Source organism: Equus asinus, chromosome 7, assembly GCF_041296235.1.
Source record: "Equus asinus isolate D_3611 breed Donkey chromosome 7, EquAss-T2T_v2, whole genome shotgun sequence".
Classification (NCBI taxonomy): domain Eukaryota; kingdom Metazoa; phylum Chordata; class Mammalia; order Perissodactyla; family Equidae; genus Equus; species Equus asinus.
The window spans coordinates 45,425,513-45,452,645 of NC_091796.1; the positions used below are offsets into that span (position 1 = coordinate 45,425,513).

The 27,133-nt window shown below is 38.1% G+C and overlaps 1 long non-coding RNA gene across 1 annotated transcript; it reads right to left on the reverse strand.

Annotated features, from left to right (window-relative positions):
* Positions 1-654: 654 nt before the first annotated feature.
* LOC123286917 (uncharacterized) lies at positions 655-27,053 on the reverse strand. Its single transcript, XR_011504486.1, has 4 exons — positions 26,920-27,053; positions 25,779-25,881; positions 24,178-24,327; positions 655-802 (listed from the first exon to the last, which is right to left on the reverse strand). It is a non-coding gene; the product is annotated as an uncharacterized lncRNA (long non-coding RNA).
* Positions 27,054-27,133: the final 80 nt, after the last annotated feature.

Here is a 27,133-nt window from a genome sequence, read left to right on the forward strand (position 1 = left end):
TTAGAAGAGAAAGAATGATGATGACAAACTGACAAGAACCCGTGCTGTTATTACATCCATGCTTTAGTTTGGTGCCCCCTGAAGCAAGTACAGGCTGGAGGATTCCAGCGTGAACAGCTCATTTGGGAGGTGATTCAGGACATGCTGGTAGGGGAGTGGGCAAGTGGGGTAGGGAGGGGAGGCAGCACGTGAAGAGGCCATTCAGATTTTCTTTCCAGCTGGTAGTTTGTGGTTGATGTGGTATACGGAAAAGATTGGTGAATCCCAAGGTCATGTGCTTATTGTCTCACCTCCTTACTCATAAAGTGGGTCCATTTGTTCCATATTTTGGGTGATTCCATGATAATGTACCAGCATTCTGTCAGCTCTCAGTATCACATTTATGCCTCTGATCGCTGATCACATATATGTATCAGACCATATATGTATGAGTTGGTGCCCTCCAGGCTGGCAAAGGCCCAATGTCATCAACTCACCACCAAACGCAGTGTGTGCTACCTGCAAAAGCTGAAGAGGCTGATCAAATACTGTGATTCTTTCTTAGTAGTAGAGGTGCAAGGTGTAATACTTGTGCTTGGACCCCAGACAACTGGACCTCTAAGAACTTCACTATATAGCTTGCCTCTTATCTCTGAAGGACTTACCTTCTAACCTCAGGCGTCAATGTTTCTTGCCCGAGCGTTCATAGAATTTGCCCCTTCTTGCTCCTCAGGTTGAATTAACACAGTATCATCTCATTAATATGGTGGACCAGCTCAACGTTTAAAGGAATGTCCAGATGATCAAGGTCCCTTGGACTGTACTATGAAAGACAAAAGGAGAGTAAACAAACACCCAGGACAAGACCTTTAATGTGTACTGGTCTCAGTTCTAAGTGAATGCCAGCTTCTGGTTCTACTTGCTGGTGGTGATTGAAAGAACTCAATTACCAGATCAGTAGTAGCATGATTTGTTCTATAAAGATAGCACATCTGGCACTGCAGCTGAGATTAGGCTTAATTCTTGGTTAAGTTTACAATAGTCTTTTGTCACTCACCATTATGCATCTATTTTTATCAAGAGTGAGACTGATGATTTAATTATTTTTAATGGCTGAATAATATTCCATTGTGTGTGTTTGTGTGTGTGTGTATCACCTTTTTTTTAACCATTCATCTACTGATAGATACCTGATGGACACTTAGGTTGCTTTCATATTTTGGTGATTGTAAATAATGCTGCAATGAACATAGGGGTGCATATATCTTTTCAAATTAATGTTCTTGTTTTCTTCAGATAAATACCCAGAAGTGGTACTGGTGGATAATATGGTAGTTCTATTTTTAATTTTTTCTCACATTCATTTACATAGTAAAATGATCACCCTGATGAGACTAGTTACCATCTGTCAACCTACAAAGTAATTACAACATTGTTGACTATATTCCCTGTGCTGTACGTTACATCCCCATGACATTTATTTTATGACTGAAAGACTGTACCTCTTATCCCCTTCACCTATTTTGCCCTTTCTCCCACCCCACTCCTTTCTGGCAACCACCAATTTGTTGTCTGTATCTATAAGTCTGTTTCTGTTTTGTTTTGTTTGCTTACTTGTTTTGTTTCTTTAGATTCCAAATATAAGTGAAATCATATGGTATTCTTCTTTTTTGTCTGGATTATGTCACTTAGCATAATACCCTCTAGATCCATGTTGTCACAATGGGAGGATTTTATTCTTTTAATACAATATTGTATGTCAACTATACTTCAATAAAAAAATTAATAAAAATTAAAATTAAAAAATCCAAAAATCCACTAGGGGCTGGCCCTGTGGCCTAGCAGTTAAGTTTGCATGCTCTGCTTCGGCGGCTCAGGGTTTCACCAGTTCAGAGTTCGGATCCTGGGTGTGGACATGGCAGCACTCATCAAGCCATGCTGAGGCAGCATCCCACATGCCACAACCAGAAGGACCTACAACTAGAATTTACAAGTACGTACTGAGGGGCTTTGGGGAGAAGAAGAAGAAAAAAAAAACTCCAAACCATTTTAAACGCTGAAAAAAAAAGAGTGAGACTGCTGAGTTAAATAGGGATGTAATGAGGATCCTTTAAGTCCTCAAGGATGGCTCTAAGTGCTGCCATTTCTCAGGGAACAGCTTTGCTTCCAATGTCCCCTCTTGACCAGGAGGGAAGTGGCAGTTTCAGGGGCTTCCACTGGGCCTTTCCTATCATGGTTCTTACCCCACAAACCAGAGAATCAATCTGAGGTTTCTTCCAACTGCTAAGTCTATCAAATCACACTACACACTCAGGATCTAGGGAAATAACCCAGGTGGGTCTGTGGACTCAGTAGACCCACAGTGAGACAGACTTGGGCCAGGAATCCGTTGATCATCTGGTTTCTGTATGACTAATCCCCAACCCCTCAGAGGGGGCATGATGGTGTTTTGGGTCCCTGATGTCAGTTTCATTCAAATGCTGTATCCAGGAGGCCTAAAAGGATTTGCGTACTTCCTTGTTCTCAGTGTTCAGATACTCTAGAAATGGTAGCAGGTCCCTTTGAGGAAGAGTTGGGGGAATTGTGCCTGATGCCTCTTGCGATGTTACAGAGTTTTTCCTAAAGGAACCTATCCTCCCATGCAATTATGGTTTCTTAGTCTGAGAACTGGCTAGGTCTGGAAACTGGGCAAAGGGTCAAAATTTTCAATTGAGGAGCTGAAGTCATCAACTCTTGATCCTTTTTGGTTAGAGTGGTGAAACAGCATTTTCATTGTCTGCCCATTTACCTTGCCTCTAAGAACACCATGGTCCATTAGCCATTGCTACAGATCCCTGCTGTTCAGAGCCCTGGTTGCCATTCCAGCCCTGCTGCCCTTTTCAGAATTCCATTCTCCTTGCCTCTGATGATGAAGTGCAACTACCTGATTTTGCTATTCAGAAATCCTTCTCTGGTGACACGAGGGAAACCCATTTCCATAGTGGTATTCCCTATCATCAACAGTGGCCAATGGAATGAGTTGTCAGATTTAGCAAGAAAAAAAAAGCAAAAGGATGTCAGTTAAATTTGAATTTCAGATAAACAGTGAATAATTTCTTAGTGAAAGTCTGTCCCAAACATTGCATCCTGCACGTTATCTGGCAGCCCTTCTTACACAGGACTTGTGAAATCTTCACAGCATTAGAGAAAGGAGTGTCCTCTGGGCCCTCTCAATGCGTATAGGCAATTGGTGGGATCTCTGGTCTTTCCTAATATTTATTCTATCACGACCAGCTCTCTGAGCCTTTGGCCTCTTCCTCAATACTTTGCCAAGGAAGTTCTGGCATCACCATCTTATTTATTGTTTGCCACTGTTTTTCCCAAGCGGTAAGGAGACATCTCAGCAGTACAGGTCTCCTCGGCAGGATATTAAATCCTCAGCCTGGGAGAGCACCCCTGTGGCAATAAACTCTCTTTTATCCAGTCTTACCTTCCATCCCTCGCCACAGCCCAGATCATCGAGATCTCTTCCCAGGCATGTTTCCTGGCTCATCCTGGTACATTTTGGCCAGATCCTGCAGCTCTTTCATTAAATAACCCCTTTCCTCCCATAGTAGGCCATGCTGAGATGCGGCCCTGGCTATTAGTCCAAAAGCAGAAAGGAGAGGTGGGAGTAGATCTTGAGGAAGATTAGTATCATCTTGAAAGTCATCTGCCTAAGGTGGGTCTTTGCGTGGTCTTCAGACAAGGGGGAGTGTGACACTTCTCCCAGCTCAGACGTTTCAGGGAAATCTGGGGTTCTGAGTCCTCGAGTGCATCCTCTCAATGTCCCCATCCCGGGTCTCAAGGTCCCAATCATTCTTTATCAGAGCTCTGATTTTACTACAGAAGGCCCTGAAATGAGCCTTCTAGATAACACAACTACTCGTCCCATCAGATCCTGGCTTGATTTTTCAGCACAAGCTACCCTCCAATTGCAAGAAATAAAGATCCCTCTAAATACCGCCATAAAGACTTTCTGGATTTTACCATTCTTTGAGATGATAGTTGGGTGACCTGAAGCTTCCTTCAGTACTTCACTTAAACTTAGCAACAATCAACTAATGCCACAACCTCTAGTTATCACTGTGCCTTCATCTCGCAGAATACTACAGATACTTCATAAGCCAGTTCGTCCTCTTGAACCTGCATCTCATTCTATAGCTGAATTCTTAAGAATGGTGATGCTATGGCACACCACAAGTTATCACCTCACTACTCAACTTCTAGCACCAACTGTCAATTTGGATTCTTCCAGAAGCAAACCCCTCCAATGATGATTAGATTACAAGTAGTTTATTTAGGACGTGATCTCAGGAAACTGGGAAAAGAATGAAGAAGGGAGAGAAAAAAAGGAAGGCAGCCAATAAAGGATGTATTAGCAAACAAGTTACCACCTTGAGCGTGTAAATTCCAGTGTAGAATTCAGGCCTCAGTGTTATCTACTGAGGATTAGGGAGCTGGGATGTCGATTCAGCAGTCCTCTTCACTGGTTGGTTGAGGGCTGCTCCAGACACAGGAGAAGCATTAATTCTCCAGCACTTCTGGCCTGCCCCAGGAGGGGTCGGAGCAGTGATGCAGACAGATGCTAGCAGTTGGAAGCTCATGGCTCACACTGAAGCTGTGAAGCCTCAGGAGAGAGGGGTGGGCAGCAACAGTATGTTCCACACAATGTACCAGAATTTTCCAAGACCTGACTTATTCAACAGATCCTGGTCTCTTTGGAGACTGATGTGTATATGTATTTTTACTTTTTTTATTTAAAAAATTTATTTACTTTCTTAATACTAAATCTGTTCATGTGGTTCAAATGAACAAAATTTTAAATGGGGACATAGAAATATGTCTCCTCCTATTTCTCTCTTCAGAGACTTGTTTCCTACCTCACCCCTCACAGGGAACCACTGTTATTTGTTTCATAGTTTCAAATATATTCTTCCAGAGATTATATTAGGTGTAAATACATATTCTCGCTCCTTCCTCTCTTTGTACACAAATGGCAAAAAAACCCCATATATATTATTTTCTATCATGTTTTTTCTACCCCGCAATGTGGTGGTGATCTTTCCATGTCAGTCCATCAGTATATCGGCTGCGTAGTAGTAGTAGTAATCCAACGTATAAAGGGAACATAATACAATTAAGGAGTTTACTAAACATGAGCATTTAAATAGTTTTCCATCTTTTGTTACAGAGATTCTGTGAATAACTTTAAAGGCAAGTCTTTTCACATATGTGAAAGGATATCTACATGTGTGAGTATATCTATAAAGCAGAAGTAGAATTGGTGTATCAAAGGCCAGATGCTTTCTAAATTTTGATAGCGATTGCCCAATTGTGCTTCTAAAGGCTTTAAGGAATAAAGCTCTCTAAAAATTTGAATGAATTTTCTATTATTCCTCCTTTCTGTAGGGAAATCTGCACTTCTTTAAATTGGTAGGACAAGTGAGTAAACACTTCGGGAAAATATCCGTAGTCTGTAAAATACTCAATGATGTTTTGAAATTGTCAGTGGTATTTTTATGCTAAAGAAATGCCCAAAGCAAAGATTAAAATAATTTAGTTGCTACTGTGTATAAATAATTGATAAGATCCTTGGAGAAAAGAATTCTATTTTTAGAGGATGAATATGGAAAAATTTGACAGCTTTTTCTTAAAAACAAAGGAAGCCCATTTCGGCATGTCTGTTCTGACAAATCATGTAATAGTTTTGTGGAATAAATCATCTGTGTGAATCCTCACATTTTGAACACCAGGAATAAATACTGCAATTGATAACAATTCTAAACAGGCCCATTTCTTAGTCAGTATTTGAGTTTGAATTTAACAACAAAAAGTCAGTTGCTATTTTGTTGTTGCTGAAGAATTATTTTCTATAAATTATGGACGCAGAGGTTTTTCTTCATGAAACTGTTGACATCATTGCCAGAATTTATCAAAAAGCATGTGGCAAAAGGAGACTTTAAGTGCACTTTCTTTGATTTAGACAAGTCACCCTCACTATCCACTTCTGTTGGAAAAAGGAAATTAATTCCTTACACTCTCCTCAGGCTGCAAAGATAGTCTACACACCCAAATCCTTCTCTTTCCGCCTACAAGATTGATTAATCTATAGCATAAAAAAATGTAAATCTTTGGGGATCTTGTCACTTTTATGATCTGCAGAAGATGAATTCAAAGAAGATTTCAATATTGCTTGGCCCTCTGGCCCCAAAATAATATAGCCATGTCACCAGGGGAAAGTCTGCGGGAACATGCTGTGCTGTAATAGTTTACAGATTCATAAAAAGTATTGATCAAGCTTTGCTTCCTGTAGCTCTAAATAGAGTATTAAAGGATTTTATCTTCTAGACTATAGCAGCCCAATAACGCTAAGCATGGCAATGAACAAACACATGGAAATCAAATACAATCAACAAACACAAAAGCACCTGGCTTTGTATTTAACTCAACTTATCATCAAGTTAATGGTGCAGTCATGTAAAGCTTCTCCTTTTATTTAAATAACGAGCCCTTTTCTGATGGACAGCTTTATGCTTGGCCACACAGGCTGTTTGTAGAAGCAGAGCTGGTAGGCAAGCCACGGCAGAATAATTTGTATAGCTTCAACAAAATTCCAGAAAGCATCCACCCACTTTTTTTCTGGTTATAACTTCCCTTCCATTTTCATAAGTTTTGCTGGTGCACTGGGTATTGAAAAATTGATGACATCGACATGACAACGGTGCTGACATTTCAACCTAGTTCTAATTCTCAAATTCAAAGATCAGATAATTCTAGACTCTTACTTTCTGAAACGGGCTTTCAACAAATCACAGTAACATTTAACTTTCATTCATTTTTCTGAAATTGTAACTACGAATTTTTTTTCCACAGGTAATGTGGTGTGGCTTTGCCATTGCAGTGCCAAATGTTCTCCACATTGCTTAAGATTTTATTTCTCCCTGGTCAACTGTCCTTTTAAATTTAGGTGTTTTTGTAGATATTTTCATTGGTTAGAAAGAGATCCAAGAATGGCAAAATTCTTTTACCATTCTTTGACAAGAAAACTTCAGTTATATGAAGGAGCTATTTCAGATCAAATAATATCTGCACTATTGTCAATAGGGATAAATTCTGTAAGTAAATTTACGTGTGTGCTATTGTAAAAGTCCAGAAGTCTCTGATTCTTTTGATATGGAATAAAATATAAAGATGTCAGTCGACTTGCATACATAACCCCAAATCTATTTATCAAGTTATGTTTCCTAACATGTAGATAGTCTCAAAGAAGAGGGATGCCTCTATATTTTCTTCCTTTGGGAGGGAGTGGTGAGTAGGGAGGGGCTGAGGTACTGGGAATTCTCTGGAAAAGGCACATCTCCTTCATTGTTTCATCAGAGAAAGACCTAAAACTTAACTGCTAAAAATGTTATTTGCATTTTGCATTTTTGCAACACTTACTATTCACTAGTGGTTAATGGGTATTTAAACATTTCTCTAATTAAATCGGGAAAACAACTAATCTTCACTATTAACGATTTTCTTAAAGAGGCTTTCAACAGAGCATCAAGGCAATTAGTGACAACTTATTTACCTCCATACATGAGAGAAATCTTGTTTTTCTCAATAGTCATTTTATGGTAAATTCAGGTATGATTTTTATTTTAGTGTTGATGAAACCAGACTTCTTCTTGGGTCCACACGAGAGAATAATTTCCAACTACACTGAGCTCAGAGATTATCTTTTATCTTGAAGAAATAAATTCTCCATCAAATAATGCACATATTTTTAATGGAAAATCAATATCACTTCGAGAAATAAATCTTTCATTCTCAAAGATATACTCCGAACTTAAGGTGAACGATGAATTAACAACATCTATAACTTTACTAACATAAAAAATTACCACAGGTGCCAGCCCGGTGGCATAAAGGTTAGGTTCACAGGCTCTGCTTCAGCGGGCCAGGGTTGGGAGGTTCAGATCCTGGGCGCCAGCCTAGCACTGCTCGTCAAGCCATGCTGTTGTAGCATCCCACATAAAACAGAGGAAGACTGGCACGAATGTTAGCTCAGCAACAATCTTCCTCAAGCAAAAAGAGGTAGATTGGCAACAGATGTTAGCTCAGGGCCAATCTTCCTCACAAAATAAACAAACAAAGTTGCAATGAAGATGCTTAAACAGCGTAATAACGTGGTATACAGATCCAGTAGAAAAATTTTGCTGTTTTCAACCATTTCTGTGAAAGTAGCTACACAAACGAATATTCTTGAAAAGACAGCTCACGAATTGTAGATTGTACACACACTATATAAGCAGATATATAACCCGGACTAAGTTCCCTTTTCTGTAAAATGAGGAAGTTAAGATAGAGGTTTTCCAAGATTCCCCTAAGTCTATAACTAGTCTCATCACAGAACATTGGCTGCTTATGCTTCATGGTCCAGAGCTCATCATTTGGATGTCCCACAGAGAAGGTGTAGCTGTGTTCCTACTCCCCGTTTGGCCTTCTCAGGCAAATTTAATCAGGCCTAGCTCAGACTGCTAGCTCCACAGGGGGATCCATGGTTCCACTGGAAATCTGCCTTCAGGAGGTTCTGCATTTCCCCATTTTTCAGGACAACATCTGTCCAAAACACAAACATGTAGAGATGCAGGGCCTTAGGCATACATTCTCAAACCAGGCCTCTAGCTTTCTCTAGCTCTACTTTGACTGGTAGTGAACACTCCTGGAGCGGAAGCTAGGGGGTGACACACATAGCTCCTTGGCTGTCTGTAGCTTCTTTAGAAGTGTAATCACCAGCAATGCTTGAACAAAATGCCCATCAACGGACTTCCAGGTCTCCTAGAACATGTCCAAAACTAAAAGAAATGCAATGTACTGCCTCCAGGAAGTGCTATGAAGCGACAGCAGAAACTACGCTAAAGGATTACTAGTTCCAACAATTTCTTTCAATCTGCTGATCATTTTTTATTTGCTCTATCTGCTTGATTAAAATTTCTCTGGCTTAATGATTAGGAGTTGTTTAATTCTGTGTTTAGTTACTAAATTTGTTACTCACGTTTCTGAGAAGTATAGACCCCTTAGCCTGGGTTAGAAGCTACATCCTTTTCAACAGATTTGGATGTCTCTGCAACTTATTAATGGTGGAGAGTTACTTTTGTTTCTTCTATCGCATAACTTCATGACTAGTACATGCTAAGCCACTTGTGGGAAATACATATCATCCTGTGTGATTGCCCTCAGTAGCAAAAGTAAAGGCAAAAAGGGAAATATTTGATACGGTATTCATGTGTCTTTTTGTTGATTACCATAATTTAATAGTAAATTTAGTAAAGATTAACTTACTACTTTTTTTCAGTATATTTTCTTTTTATAATTGACTAAGTCCACAGTGTTACAGATAATCAGTACCCTGACCCATAGCTCCTCCTTTCTGTACATCCGAATGAACCATTCTTTTATTGCTTAGATTGGAAAATAGAGAAAACACAAAGTTTTTTACTTTTAATTTGTTTCTTTTGTTTCAGAAGATCAGTATTTGGTAGATACAGCAAATAAATAATAACAAAAAAATACGTATGTATGAAAATTAAACCTTAAACATCTAAAGAAAGTTATAAAAATTAGAATATAAAAGCAAAACACTAATTTTAACAGGACTTTGCACTTGTTTATTTTATTTGATGATAATAGAAAATAATAATGTAAGATAAATAACTTTATTTAGAATGCAGAATATACCACAGTGAGAACAGTGTCTTTTTCAGCATATAAAATATCTTATTCCCTTCCAGAAGTAGAAAAGAATCCTAACTGAGAAGTGTGGCACTGGGTAAATTAGAAGATAAATATTTCAGCTTATATATTCAGAGGAGAAAGATGTGTAAGAGGCTGAAGAATGATCAATACCGTTCAATGGATTATCAAAGTCCTGAGGCATTTGTTCTGACACTTTATATACGTGCCAGCCTTTGTCAGTCGGCAAACTTTCGTCAATAAATAGATTGCAAAGAGAGAGAACGAGCGAGAATCAAAGCTTGGCTTACTTTATTTATTTTATTTTCTGGCCTTACTTGAATTTTCTTTATTGTTTCATAAGCGAATGTCCTTCCTTATCCTTTGCCCAACATCACCTGTTTCATCTATTTATGACACGTGACACTCCTATGACTTGTCTTAAAATCCTGCATCCTGCTTTGAAGTTAAAGACAGAGAGTTGGAGAGAGGTTTTCCAAGACCCTACATGGGGATTACACAAACTAGTACTAAGATTTTGATATAGGGTTAAATCACTTGAAGCAGTATGTAAAATATTGAGGTAGGTATTTTGCATTTTGTTTTGTTTATATATCTTCTTACCTTAAAATGATTTTCTTTCTCTCTTCAAAATAAAAAGGTTAATCAGAAATGGTCATGACTTCCATTTAATATTAATAGTATAAAACAATTTAGCTTCTTAAGGAAACAAACCATGCACTCCTATACTTTTAGGATAAGTGTGAGATTTCTTACCATTCAGAGAAACATATTTCACTTCTTTTAAGATGTAAAGGTGTTTTATGGGGTATTCCTGGGCTCTAAGAATACCTGAAGAATTCAGTAGAATATCAAGACAATGGGAAACTGATTAACTACTTTTGATATTTCTTGAATGCCTACCCTGTGCCATGTTAATTTCTATAATAGCTCTCTCTGAGATAGTCAGCAAAGTTCTAACTTGCAGGGTATAAAGCTAAAGCTTTATCTAATTTCACTCCTTCCATTAACCCATGCTGCTTTCCCAAATACGGAAAACTTCAGCTAAGCAGAGGGACAGCGCAAATATAACATGTGCGAGACGCACACAGGGAAAATGCCTCCTTCAGATGCCATTTTGCCAGGAGGGACTTAGATGTCGGTCCTCTCTGAGGACCTGTGTCTTTAGTGTAAACGACAGTTGGGCTCCCATCAAATAACATTACTTTTTGCAAGAGAAACTTGCTGGAAATTTTATAAATACATTAAAAGAAACTGCTGTTAGAAATTCAGCTCACACTATGGATGACATAATTTACTCTCCAGCTAAACTAAGTATAATTTCAGAGCCAGAACTTGGAAGGCAATGGTAGGATGCCACCAGAACATGGAAATGGGTTATAAATTTGTCGTTGAGGAGACGTGAGAAACGACTTATTTAGTATCCACAAGTGTATCTACTATTCATGACTGGGATTAATTGGTGAGAGAAGTTACTAGAGCTTTATCAATGACATTAATCTCCAGAAAAAAATGAGTCAGTAAAAGAAGGTCACATCCTCAGAATTCAGGGGGAAATTATAGTGTTGATGGATGAGGGGAGGAGAAGAAAGTCTAAAAATTGGTATCCAAGTCTTTAATAATGGCCCAGGAAACAGGGCATCCTGATAAATCCAAGTGCATGATTCAAGCTCTCTGTCAGGTGGATGTCTTTGTTACAGATGGATACATCAATTCTCACAACATGGTATTACGCTAGCCACAGGGAGAGTTAGTATGTAAATAAACCACTTGGCTTCTTTCCATAGTTTCTATCAACCCTCTGAAAATAGTATGAATTACCTTGTATTCTTTCCTAGCTTTCTGTCTTACTCTGTCTGGGCAGCTATATTTCTTGTTGAAAATAAATACAGTTACATCTGAGTTTTTACAAGTGCTCTGTCTTATCAACTCTGGATGCACTAAAGAAAACACAATTTCTGTGTGCAAGCTCAGGACTAGTACAACTATGATGGTCCATTTCAAATAATACTATTCTGAAAGGTGCAGTCTGGTTTCACATATTTGGTATATAAAGTATGTATTGTGTGGGGGTGTGTGTGTATGCATATAGAAGAACAGTGTTGGTCTGACAATACAGTTTTCAACTATAGACCAACGTCCTTCCTCATGTATAGCCTGCCTGTGTGTCTTTGAAGCTGAGCCATCAGTCTACACCACATACCATCAGTCTATACCTCTATCCCTTCTCATCGCTGCTTCCTACTGATCTTCCGGACACTTGGTGTTTGGCTCATAGCCTTACTTTCAACCATACATCCTGCCGCAACCTGCCAAAATGCTCTTGGTTAAGAACGATGTAAAACTGATGATTCAGGTTCAGTTTAAGCTTCAGAGGAACTTGGCTAAAAAATCTAACCAACCAGTACAAAAACTGTAGGTCAGAGCTATAGGTGAGGTGACCTGGCTACCTGATGTAGAGTGAGAAAACTGCCAGGTCACAGAAGCCATAGCCTTATGTTTGCTGGCTTTGGAGCCATGAGGCAGGAGGAAAGAACAAGCCAGCACTTGCTCTGCATCAGTGAAAGATGTGTGGCCTGTAGTGTTCCAGTTCCCAGTATGGCAGCAGAGCGATAGCGGGATGGCTTGCCACTACATCCCATCCAAAGGCCACTTCCTTTCTTAACTGAAAAATAAAAAAACTGCAGTCTGAGATTCTCCTGTTGTCCATGTTTTATTTTCCTCAGTCTCAGCCAGAGAGCTTCCATTCAGATGCCTGAGTAGACTGGCCTCCTCTTTCTGCACCTGCAGCCTGAGTTAGCACCTCCCGGGTTGAATTAACATAACACCAAGATCCTGTGTGTCTCAGTTTTCCAATTTTACAAAGGTTAATAAAATACACAAAGACGTTGATGTGCCAAGTAAATACCCTAAATATTGAGAATTAAATACAAATTCCCTTATCCCAAGCTGGAATGGGATATATTGCCCATTGGAATACGGGAAAACTGCGTATATTACCCCACACTGCTGTTATCAGTCACGCCACCTGAAAAACGAGATCACGTAAGTGGTAAAACAAACTAATGAACAACAACAACGACAAATTTCTGTGATTCACCTTATTAAAATGCCAGTAAATTTGTGCCCATTGTTCAAAATCTCTTAACATGTGAGGTACTAATAATTTAGAATCTCCACTCACTTTTAGATTAGGATTGCATTTCTGTAGGTGTTATCCTCATCCACTTGATGTTTTCCACTTTCACTGAACAATAGGGATCTAATTCTATTTAAATGTCGGTCATTGGCCAACGTCCCTGAGGGTCTATGTCAGTTCAAACTGATTTGTTTATTGCTCGTTATGAAAGTGACATAATTGTTGAACATTCTCAATCTCTGAAGTGCTAAAGTTTAGACAGTAAACTTCCACATCTTAATCATTTGTATTCCTATAGGCTCAAACTATTTCGCTAGTATTTTTTACTTCAAAATCTGCAACTTCAACCTGTGCAGCATTTCTCCAAAGCATATTCCACAAAAATGCCTGTAGTATTGCCAGAAACTGCCAGCAGCATTTTAGGACTTCACAAACCACCTGAGCTCCCTGAGTTTTGGCAGAGAGAGGAACACTCTCCAGGTTTAGTGCTCTCTTCCCAATTTTGCTTATTACTTTGAAGTTCTCTATTCTTTGTTCACTCTTTTGATAATGTCACAACTCTCAAAAATACAATCCGTTTGGAGCAATTTGGGATGAAAAGGGTAATCAACGACCTTCGCCATTCAGCTATTTCATACCCGGCCATTTGCTGTGTGACTTTTCAGTCCCTTTGCCATTTACAATAGGCAGAATTCTAAGACAACTCACAAGATTCCCAGTCCCTGGTATACGCACACCGTCTCCTAGTTATTTAGTGAAACACTAACTGAGGTACTGCAGAGAAAGGGATTTTGCATATGTAATTAGCTCCAAAATCAGTCGACTGTCAGATAGAGAGCTTATCTAGGTGGGCCTGATCTAATCACACGAACCAGTTAAACATAAATCCAGAGTTAGAGAGAGACAGTGAGAGAGAAAGGGGTCAGAGACACTGGAAGTGTGATAAGGAATTGACAGGGAAGAGATTCTTTGGTGCTGGCTTTGGAGATGAAAGGGACCATATGTAAGGAATGTGTGTGGCCTCTAGGAACTGAGTGTGGCCCCCAACTTACAGCCTGCAAGGAAATGGGGACCTCAGTCCTAGAATCACAGGGAACTGAATTCTGCCTATGGAAGTGGGCCCTGGGCTCCAGTTGAGAATATGGGCTGGCCAACACCTTCATATCAGCCTGCAGGATGCTGAACAGAGAACCCAATGATGGATGATCAGACTTCTGACCCAAAGAGCTGCCAGCTAATAAACGACTGCTGGACTAAGCTGCGAACTGCGTGGTAATTTGTTACATAGCAATAGAATCAACTATTCTTCAACTATTTCTTGTCTACCAGTTTACCAGGCAGATTTCAGAGAGTTTGCCTCCCACCTTACTTTTTAAAGTTCTTACCAGGGATTTGAGCTCAGAATTGAATTCTACATACGGAAAAGGGTGGTGGGGTGAAAATGTAAGGAGCATATCTAAGTCTACGGTATTTCCATGTGAGGCCTTATAGCCCTTATAATGATTCCTAAAGACTTAGTTTTCAAAAGCAAGAGAAATCATGACCCTGTCTACTCTGCAGATATAAAATATAACCAATTTTTCCTTTATCAAATGTATAAAAGCTTTCTCTAAGTGCTTTGATAAAAACAGTTACTTCACCATATAACTAGTCCATTGGGTCTATACTTACATATACATATATATACCATTTGAGAATTTTTTAAGCAGTATATTTCATTTTCTAAAATATATAATATGTAGACTATAATTCTATATTACATATATATTTGGGGTTATAATTAACAATAGAGGAAGTAGTCAGATATGTTAACTCAGTACATAATATTTATTGTTGAAACTACTCAATTCAACAGGGAATATTTTAGATACCAATGTAGGTGAGGGCATACATAAGGAAAAATTGATATTATCAAGAATTAAGACAATAATGAGCTAGTATTCCCAAGATATAACTATTTAATTCATAAACATTCATGGATAAAAGAAAAATGGAAAAAATAATGTTAAGAAAAATAAATGACTTTCTCTACTAGTGTATGGAAAAAATAAGTGTTACTCACCAGTGTATTATGATAGCAAAAAATAGGAAGAATAATGCCATCAGGGACACAACATGTTATTCACTGATTAAACCTCTTTAGGGACCTATGAACACACACAGATGACCCAGAATAAGCTTGAGAGAGAGAAAATGTGAATGAAAACCCGATAACCACCTACAAACATTTGAACATTGAACCTGAAATGGAGCTATATATCATTTCACTCCAGCTACAACTAAAAGTGATAACAGGACTTTACAAAGGGTCATTTTAACCTAATCTTGTATAAAAGTCCTCAGTGAATCATCTATTCTCTTTGGGATTTGAAGACGATTAATAACTTAACGAGCTAGATTTCTTTAGTCAAAATAAATTTATGACCCTAGTCAAATTGAAGCGGTTTTTAGAAGTCTCTACTGCTGTTCCATCTTAAACATCTTTAAAAATTTTATTTCTCTAAATACTTTCTTTCTATTAAAAAATATTTTTGATGATCTTTTGCGTTTCTAATAACTCTTTTTGGACATTTCTGGAACTAGCACAATTTTTTCCAAGTCACCATAGGGATAATCAGTACAAAAATGTAGTAACATAGTAAATTACATTCCTATGTCCTAAAAAGGATAATATATTTCTTTGTGCAAAGCATAATATTTCACTGACCGAAAGGTAATATCATATCTTACTCGTAGTTCAATGCTACACTGCCTAAAACTTAGATAAAGGAAAACATATTTAGGTGCTAAGGATTGTAAAGATAGCATTTGCAAGAATTTTTAATTTGTAAAAAAGAGCAGCTCTGTGGAGACCTTTTAAATTAATTACTGGAACACCATACTTACCACAAGGGGCTGTTGTAAATTATTTTTTAAAATATTAAGTTACATGATTTTGTTCATTTGCCCTGCAACACAAAGCTCGTTTCAAAGCATATAATAGAAATCTAATATTGCTAAATGCATATTATTTTTTAAAGGCAGTTGATCAATTCACGCAGCAAATATTTATTTTGGGCACACTATATTGGCAGGCCCAGTTTAAACCACTATAAAGACTACAATGCCAGTCTTCCATGAAATCTCTAACAATGGCTGTTCAGCAATAATAAAAATGCTTGGCTGGAATTCCTGAAAGGTTATGACAAGTTTAAAGTTCAACTTTATGTTGATAAGCAGAGCTATGTATATTCTGAAGTTAAGTTTGATATACTACTACCTGCATAGCCACTGGCAAGATTCCTGTAGATTCCATCTCTCCATTCCCTCTGCTTTTCCACCATTCCTAGTGCTAAGGTGTTCATTCAGGCCACTATCATCCCTTGCCTAAATTAATGCAACAGCCCCCTCACTTGCTTCTCTGCCTCCAGCCTTATGCATTTTCCACACTGCAGCCAGCGCGAGCTTCCTGAAGTGTTATTCTCTTGCTTATTACCTTGTTCTCCCCATATTTTTATAATAAAGTTCAGATTCCTTAAAACAACATACAAGACCCCTGCAAACATTTGCAACTTCACATTACTCACTCCAGTGTATTATATGCTCTTGCCACACTGAGCTATTTTCTGTTCTGCGAACACGTCATGCTCTCTCTCACCCCGGAGCTCCTCAGGTATGTTTTCTTACGACAAAAAAGTCCCCCTTTCCCCATTCCCCCACTTTGTTCTCCATCCCATTCTTCAAATTTTAATTTAGTTGCCACTTCTGGAACTTTCCTTGATTCTCCCTGACCACTATCCCAAGGTTAAGGGGCCCTCCCATCTCCTCCGCCTAGCATTTCTTACTAAAACATGACTGTCTCTCATTGCTTTTCTCCAACGAATGTTCAGTTCCATGAGACCTCATAGTGTCACATCCTTCACACTAAACACAATGCCTTGAGCATGGTAGACACCCAATAAGTAGGTTTAATGAGTGAGAAATGAATGATTAAATAAATTAATCAGGGAAGGGCTCTCCTTTCTTATCTGTTAAATAACATGATTGAACTGGAAATAGATTTATTCTTTAGTAGATAAAGCCTGGCTTTATGATTTCTGTCTAGCTACAGAGGAGTCCAGGTGGCATGGTATACCAAAACTGGGTACATTTAGGAAAGTTTAATAAGCAGACGATTTACAAAGATGTAGGCAGCTTTCAAAAAAATCATCCAAGAATAGTGTAGACCTCCAAGGCTAATGAAGGGATTGAAGGGGTGTGGCGTTAGCACCTTTAGGCCCGGAGGGAAAAGAGACGGAGTGGTCCTAGAGCCCAGAGCAAGTAGCAGGCGTTTGAGAGTGGGGTAGCTCCCAGGAGCCACAACCTTTGGAAGAACATTTTAGCGCCCCCTAGACAACCTGGAAGAAAGCAAGCCTAGGGAATGGGGCTCTTCTGTCTCTCTGACCTCCTGTGCCAATATCCCGTTGGCAAAGCCCAGCTGGAAGCCGAAGGACAAGGAACTCTGTAAATACAGTCCAAACAGGTCTGCGCTCTGACACAGCGCAGGATGAGGAGGTGACATTTGACATGGAGGGGAAAAGAGGAAATATTCACCACAGTGATCTAATGTTTCAAGAGTTGGCAAATAATGATTTTTATACAATGCACCAAGACAATGAACTGCTGTGTGAGCACAATTCTGAGTAAATGGAGAGAAACATGTCGTACAACCAGCTGGGAACAAGCATTGTAATCAGTGAGTTTCACTAAAACTAAAATAATCTGACCTTCTAATGTAAAGGTTAAAATTACTTTGCCTCATATACTCCTTTTCTACCATGTTTCTAATCTTCTCCTTCCCAATCTAAACACCATATCATAACAAAATTCTATCACCCTTGAAGTTACCTTCCTTGAAACCATTGTCAGGCCCTTATGTTATAGAAAAAAGGTCTCTAAGTACTGCAGACTTTATCTACTCTAGTACAAGAAACTAAGGATGCCAAATATGGGATTCTGCAAGTCTAGATTGCATGAAAATTGTGAAGTTCAAGATTGAGTGGGGCTCACTGAGGTTCAATCTGAATAAATAAAATTTTAAATATCTTTCCTTTTAATTTTCAGATTTCTTACCTGCTGTTATGGGTTGAATTGTGTCATCCCAAAATTCATATGTTGAAGCCCTAACCCCCAGGACCTCAGAATGTGACTGTATTTGGAGGTAGGGTCTTTAAAGAGGTAACTAAGTTAAAACAAGGTCATGAGGGTGGGCACTAATCCAGTATGACTGATGTCCTTCTAAGAAAAGATTAGGACATAGATAGGTACAGAGGGAAGACCATGTGAAGACACAAGGGAAGACAGCCGTCTACAAGCCGAGGAGAGAGGCCTCGGAAGAAACCAACCCTGCCGACACCTTGATCTCGGACGTCCAGCCTCCAGACCTGTGAGGAAATAAATATCTGTTGTTTAAGCCACCCAGTCTGTATCACTTTGTTACAGCAGCTCTAACTAACACACCCCCATCATAGCTCTTGCAATTTCAAGCTGACAAATTTCCTCCATAACTCTAGGATGTATTTTTCTCCCATGAATTACGTTGTTTCTAAGGGATTTGGACAGCCCACAATTTCATAATATGATTGAAACAACAGCGAAATAGTGAAAAAGGTTCCCAAATACCAGGAGCACAGCCAGTATTCCTCAGGCAATGAGCTAGGGCCTGCTGTTTCCTGTCATCAGAGAGTCTGTGAGACCCACTTCATGGGCATGCAGCTGCCGCTGGGTACTTTTCTTCAACAAAGAGTAAAAGCAAGCAAGACCCTGAGATTGCTGTTGTTTCAAGGTGTAAAAGTTCAAAGAAGGCCACAATTTTAGTAGGAACGCCAAGGATAAAAATGGAAAGAGACCTTGAGGAATCTTCCCTCTACAGATCACTTTAGCCAAATGAAAGATCCATTCATAATCATATGCAAAACGACACCAGAATTAATTATAGGACTGATTCTAAATTTCATCATATACCTATAGGGTGATTTACGATTTTTGTTAAAGACGTAAGTTAGAAACAAAAATAATTGACTTGCTATATTGTCTGTGTGTGTATGTGTGTGTAATTCAGACATACAAGGTCTTCATGTTATAATGAATAAACTAATTATTTCCACACACCTAGAGGTAGACCCCCATAGAGAATATTCCTCAAGGAGAAATAATTCTATTTTAAAAGATGTTACAATCCATGAAACAATAATACAACCTCCATATTGATTCAAACTATTGTTTATTTATATTCACTATCAATAAATCTAAGTCTGACTATGCTTAAAACCCTTTGGTGGCTTCCCACTACACACGAAATGAAGTGTAAATGCCTTATCATGTCCCACAAGCCCTCCATGAACTAGGCCCTATCACTTTTTTTAGCCTCAGATCATGTCTCACTTTGGCACAGCCCATTTGGCTTCCCTTCTGTTCCCCGAATACACCAAACTCTTTCTTATCTTAGGGTTTTCGCACATGTTGATCCTTCTACCCAGAATACTGTTCCCTAGGCACTTGTCTTAGTTTACTCTCTCTCAGCTTTAAGGACACAGCTCAAACATCACCTGCTTTCCTGAACTTCTACCTCACTATCCCCTCTCTCATATGAATCCATACAACCCTGGGTATATCCTCCATAGAAATTTTCAATCTTTACTTATCATGTTTATTTTACGTCCTTGTTTAGTGTCCTTTTCCCACTAGAGCACAAATAGCATGAAAGCAGAGATCTTATTTTTCTTATTTACATGCCCATCCCCAGAGGCAACTGTGACCATGAGAGATGTTCAATAAATATTTGCTAAATAAGTGAACAAAATATATGGTTTCCATACACACACACATACATATATATATTATATAATCCTTAATGCTGTCAATCTTAGCCCATTGTCTTTAAAATATTTTTCATTTTTTTCAATCTTGAAGACAGCTTAATGCTAGATTATTTGGTCTTTTCCATGGATCTTATTTTAAGTTTAATTTGATTGCATCAATAAATAAACCATGCTTACCTACAGTACGGTGGGCAGTACACTTGGCACTTGATATAACCATGTAGTTTTCCTCCCGATTCTCTTTCCATTTTCCATATTTCTCTGAGATTATGGAGCTCAGAAGTGCAGAACAACTGGTAAGAATCTCCCTAGAATTTGCTTACCCTCAACACTTTTATCTGTAAATTGGAAATAGTGATACCAAACCTCTACACCTCTAATTCTGTTGGTGTTGTAGTTCTGTTTCCATTAACTTATCTTCCTAGCAAGTCTTTATATTTATACAGTGGATAAATGTCATAAATGATTATGCCACATCCTACTGAGAACTCTATTTTACTTTCCTGCAGACAAGAAATACATGGCAGGAAAGAGACGGTTTGAGGAAAATTTTTTTCCTCATGCAGATACAATTTAAATCCTAAAACAAATGTTTAAAAGAGGCCAGTTTAATCTGATAAAGTGACAGGCTACCTAAGGTAGGCAATGGTATCTATAAATATTTACTAGTTCTTTCCATCAACAGACATGCTTTCTAAATATTCAAGAAAAGCAGGAAGGAATAATAAACACTGGGCTTTTCCTTTCCTTCCTAATTGGATGCTTTTTCATTGCTTGTAAAGATCAGATTTTGGCTGTCCTTTGCTCATCCTGCAAGCTATAGTCATTTTTTCCACCACCTATGATAATTCGTTACGGTTAAAAGTAATACCAGGTTATTGCATTTAATCCAAAGGGTAATTTAAAAGTTATTGCATTTAATCCAAAGGGCGATTTAAAAGTTTATTCATAGCTAGAGAGGGCCTGTTAAACATTTCATTTTTACACTTTAATTCCTGGTATTTACCACATTTACAATAAAGTCATCAAATTGGGACATATTTGTTCCTCCATGCCTCATGTAAAGCGTTTGCTCTCCTCCTGCTTCCTCATCACATTGAAACACATTTCACTTTTACCTCCTGTGAAAGTCTCCAGTCAGCTTGACAACAGACACGGGCGAGCTCCTACCCTGGGGAAGATATTTGCACATCTGACCCAGAGGTATAGACAGTGTTCAAAAGCTAATATACGGATATTTACTCCTCTGCTTTTAGTGGTGGTTGAAAAAAAATAACATGAGAGTTCTATAGTTTCAGGACATTTGCATAATGTATAAGAGATTTAGTACTTCATGAAGTGCAGTCAAATGTGTCTTAAAAATGCAGACTGAATATCTATCTATGTGCAGATTTGTTAAATAGTCCTTCCACTTAAATTGAAAAATAAAACGTAAAAGGTGTATCAGCTATGATGTTGTGAAACCTTCTAATGTGGTCACTCAGCACTGAAAAATTACATTGAATCAATAACTACACTACTGATTTCCTCTGTGCATGGAGAATTTTTCAAAAGAACATTGGTATTTTGAAATTAAGAATTAAACTGCTCAGTGCAGTAGCTACAAGTTAGAATGTGAACCAAGAGAAAAGAGAGCAGACGACGAAGCACATAAGAGATAACAGTGATATCATATCATTGAGGTATTTTTAATATCCTAACAATTAACTCATAAATGCTAAAACTATGATTCCCCATGAACTTAAATATGACAACATTTTGAGGGAGTTGCATGAAGACACATTTTTCCTTGGAAAGTTTATTCTTGGATGTCACCATGTGTTAGAAAAATGTATTGAAGGATGGACTTTAGCCAAGAGATTATATCCAGAACTCATCTACTTTTACCTTCATATCTAAAGTTCAATTACAAGCCAGAAATAGTGCCTTTTGTCCCCTAAAATAAGGCAGTCTTTCAAGTTTTAAATCCCACTGTCACCAATTCTCACAAATACAAAAGCAAGACAGTAAATATCTAAGAGATATTAACTTCTTTCTTTCCCTCTTTTCTAAGTACTATGAGAGAATTTGTTTAAATTCTTTTTTGCAACGCAAGGGAAAAAAAGACTTTTAAGTAGAACAAATAGCCAAAATAGTGTTTAGAATAACTGTGTGTTGACAGAGATTCAGATGGGAAGAACTAAATAAACAACATGAGTTTAATGATCCCTGAATTAGTTCTGTTTTCAGCTATTTTGAATATCAACTTTAGAAAATATTTGTAATACATTTCTGATATTATATTCTAAATTTTATGAGGCTACTAAGTACAGGATTTTGTGAATTTTACACTAATTTTTTGATCTTATACATTCGTTTCAAAAATCATTATTTACCTTCATTTAAAAAAATTCCCCTGTTACCAATACACACTTTCAATGAACAGTGGACAAAAAGTCCTCAAAAAGGCTAGGACGGTCACCATGGTCTGTGTCCCCCAGGGCTGAATTGATATTAAATTTGGTGAGGTGAACCATATATCACAAATACTCCCAGTGCTCGACAAGGAAATATTTCATCGTATGGGAGGGGTGCATTTAGAATTACTCTCTGCCCTCAGATGCCATATTTTATTGGGATACATCATTGACATATTCTCTTGATTTCATCAAATCTCTTACAACCTTGCTTGCTTTCTCTCTCCTTTTCAAACACAGACACACACATGTATATCATTGAAGAGAAATCATATAAAGCTATCTTGATCTTTCTTTTTCTTTTACTTCCAGAAAATCTTTCCTTTTTTCCTGTAGGCTTAGCCTTTCTAAATTTAATGATATGTAATTGAAATTCATTAGTTATCACCTTATTAAAAGGGACCACATCTTCTTAATTTTTGTATCCAAGGCACTAACACAGAGTGCCCACACTGACTGACAGCCATGCTTGGTAAATTAATTAGTAAAATATTTGTTAAGGAAGGCTCCATCACTCACTCTTCCCTAGACACCACTGAAACTTACAGTATGGAAGGCCCGTCATCAATTCAGACCATTGCAAATTACTTTTTATTTTGAGTTAGGATCTCTGAGTCATCTATCAATATCTCAACTGCCCATACCAAAAGCTGAAGTCACTTTGGAAAATAAAAATGTATGTGCCCAAATATTGCTATAGAGGAAAGTATTGCACTTTTGTGGTAACCTGTTCACATAGAATTTTCCCTATTTCAATCATCTATCAAAAAACATCAAAAATGTAAAATATAATTTCTTTATACAGAGGCACGTTTGTATTTCCACATTGTACATATTTCCAATTTAGGTTTTTCTATAGATTAAACACTATATTATAAAATTTTAATAAGATTTCATCGTTCAGACTGAAAAGTGACTATTTGGAAAGGTTTCATTTTTTATTACTTTTTAAAGGAAATTCATACTTGCTTAGTTTAAGAAATTACATACATAACTTCCCCAGTGACTTTGATTTTCCTAAAATAACTGCAAGCAGTTCTTATTCAATCAACCAATCAATGCATATTTATTGACTTGCTCTATTTACCAAGACTATTAGGTGCTGACTATTCTAATTTATTTGACCTTGAATCATTGCTTTATTTGGGCTGCAGATACATAATAAAAATGGCGACATATCTTGTTTCATTTTTATTTATTTATAATTATCTTTTAGTTTTTCATCTGACTGACATTGTTTTGTCATATATTAAAGTTTTCCATTCTTCAGGGCTCAGAGTTCTTCCTCACTTAATATTAATCCTATGCTTTCTCCAGTAATTTCTTTTTCCCTTTGTTCCCAATAGTCTTCTGAATACTTAATTTGTCCTTTAGTTATATATGTCTGGTCCTTGCTGTCATTCTTAATTTTTAAGAAAATAATCTCGTCCCTAAAAAAGTGTTAAAGACCGAGCTCAGAGAGTCAAATCTTTTTAATTTCCCCATCACACAATAAGTTGGCTCTACACTGAAGTGCAAAATTTGCTATACCGTGCTGGGTGTAGCAGGATCACTATGCTTCCAGAATCTTCCTAGACTGTAAAGTTTACTGCTTTGTCCTTTGCTCTACTTATTCCTGCTATTAAAGCCTTAAAACCTTTTCCTCTTAAATTTCAGAGAGGAAGTTCTACTTTGTATGATACCACATTCTGCATCCTGTAGGTCAACTTCAGCAAATCAGTCCCGCATTCCTCTAGTGTGCTCTCAGTTTTTGTTTTGAATTTCTTCTACTGAGGAAAAGCCTACACCAGCCTTTCATTTTCTGATTAGAATTTGCTTTGAACGTCACTATTCAGGTAAATTGATTTGTGAAGTTGACTAATCATCTGAATAGCTTGATCAAAATAATTGACTGTGATCAGACGTCACAGAAGTTTTGAAGTTGGAAGGGTCATTAGGGCCCACCCAGTTCAATGCCTGCATGTGCTACAGATGATAAAACCGAGCCCAGGGAGAGAAGACTTACCCAGCTTCATGGCACCAAATCGAGTTCTTCAGCACTCTTTCCAGTTCATCTCATTAGCTTAAGCCAGGTCAGTGGGATAGCTTGTGTTCTCTTGTTTGTGAATCAACATAAATCATGTTCTTTCATTATTTTCCTTGTTTTACTCCTGCTCTACAGAATAAAAGCAAGAGAAGTTCCCACCGAATAAGAACAGAATAAGAGCAAGAGTAGTTTCCTATAGCTACCGGGCTATCCTCTATTGACTCGTAAAAATACTTCTTTCCAGGTAAATATATCTCTGTTTTCCCTCAAGGAAACAGTTGGAGCCACAAATAAGATGGCTTAGAGGTATCTGCAACCCCTATATGACCTTGTACATTGTGCTTAATGCACTTTTGCTGAATTATTATTTTGGCCATTCATTAAGCCAAGTTTTCACTGAGAACTGCGTGGTTGAAGAAAAGCACAAATGCGAAAACAGCAAGAGCTATCCCATAATAGTGCTGTACCCACACCTTACAGTAGCTCTTTTGTACATAGACATACCAGGAAAATTTCCTTCCACACTGTTATCCTACCCCTCCACCCCTATCTTCCTTACACACATTATTCATAAAAGGTGAGCAGCTCATTGGGCTCCCTCTTTATACTATTAGTTACATTTTCAAAGTCAAGTTTGGCTGCATTTCTTATGCTTAGTCCAATATTATCTGTATTGTGATGATCAAGTCCCCCTTCCACAAAGGCATTCTTGCCATCAAATGTAACTTGAGATTTGATGCAGAAACTTCTTTTATGACTATGATTATTACTAACCTACACATTAAAGGATCAATGATCCATAAGCTTCACACTTGCCCCCAAACAGTCAATAAACATTTTAAGAAAATCAAAGAACTAAACAAAATTAATAGACCAGAGAGCTTAGAAACATGCTGTGAACCAATGTTTTAAAAATAACTCACCATGTAAAAATAAGCTTAGTTTGCCTACGAAATTTAAAAAGGTGGTATTTTCACTTAAGCACATAAGTTCCAATCAAACGCTATGAGAAGATGCATCTTATACTGATGCCTGGTATGCATTTTTAGGCGATTCTTTGACGCTTTATTCATCAACCTTGGATATTCACAAAATTCAATTTCCTTAGTTATTAAAAATATTTTTAATGGCTTTGGACAGAGGTTCACAGTTCTAAGAGTTTAATTTGCTATGATAGATGAATGAAATAGACTCTGAAGAATGGAAAATCCCACAATGGACTAGCAATGCCTAGCAGTACATCAATCAAGCAAATTCAATCAGAAGTTGACCTGACCACACCTAGTTTCCCCCATTAGCTACAGAAACTTTAAGAATTTAGAAGTAATCGAGTGATAATGATATTCTTGCTCCATCCCTTTATTTCACAAATGAGAAGGCACAGGCCACAAAAGTTGTATAACTTTCAGCAGCCAAGAAGTGGAGTCCAGATCTCCTGAGCCCGGTGGCTGGCATTTCTTCACTGCTCTGGTTACTGGATGGTCACAAGGCCAAGAGTTCATAGGACATGGAATGACATCCATGGGACCAAACCAAAAGTTACCAAGTTAAATTGTTTAATTCATTCAACAAGCACTCACGAATTGCCCACCAGTTAAATACAGCTCAGGGACACCACCTTGCTTCTTTAGAAGTCCAACTGCAGGAAAGGAGCTTCATTCCAGGGGTGAATAAGGACCTTCACTGCAGGAGGACAGGCAATATCTGACTTAAGTGTTAATGATGAACCAGCAGACATATAAATTAAAAATAAAACTCTTATAACAGAAAAAATAAATCAGGCTCTGAATGGGACAAGCAAGTCCTTTAATAGTATTTCTTCAATGAATCAAAGATCACTACCTCCCTACGTGTTATTCCTAAACCACTAGTAAGACAAGACCTGAAAATGTAGAAACTTGATAACATCTCAGTTTGAAATATATATACAATATCTCATAACATAGCAATGAGATAGGCTTAACCATTTACCACTTGAAAAAAAAAAAGATTTTGGGCCTGCTGGTGGCATAGTGATGAAGTTTCCCAACCTGCTTTGGCACCTGGAGTTCACTCGTTCAGATCCTGGGCACAGACCTGCACACCACTCATCAAGCCATGCTGTGGCAGCATCCCACATACAAAACAGAGGAAGCTGGGCACAGCTGTTAGCTCAGGGCCAATCTCCCTCAAGCAAAAAGAGTAAGATTGGCAACGGATGTTAGGTCAGGGCCAATCTGCCTCACACACACACAAAAATAGTGTTTCTTTGTTAATTCGTAGAAACCGCCTGAATCAATGCCCAATCAAGGGTCAGGTTAATTTTATTTGCCCCAGTTTGGTCAGATTTGGCACAACATTTGGAATTAATTTTAAAATCTTTTAAATTTAAAGATTTAATCTTTTTAAATCTCAGTGAACTGTCTCCTTTAATGATTAAAACAAAAAAATTATCCTAATCTTGGTCTTTGCAAAGCCCTTTACAAACTGCCAACTTCAGCTTGTTCGATTTTGAAACGCGTGGCCTGAGAGATCTACGAGGTCTCCAATCCCGGAAACGGCCACTTGGCTCTTTCGTAGGAAGACTGTGCCTTCCGCGATCCTGCTACTGGACTCACCAGGGCAGATTCCCGTACTGCGCCTTACGGACCCATTATCATTAATATAGACATTTTTTAAAAAATCTGTAAAGCAAAAGAAATTCTAAGACTTTGGAGTCAGTATTTGAGATAACCTACCAACCTATTGATTTGTCCTTCAGGTGCTTCTGGAACACCTGGGAAAGCAATCCGAGACAGGGCAGAGGTGAAGAGGGGAGGGTGAGTTAGGGAAGGAAGGGTGATAATTGCTTCCAGGACCACGAGTGGGTGGCACTGGAGCCCTGGGACGGGCCGGGGCTGGGAGGGAGGGCGAGTCAGCAGCAGAGGAAGGCCAGAGAGTAGGAGGAAGAGGCAAC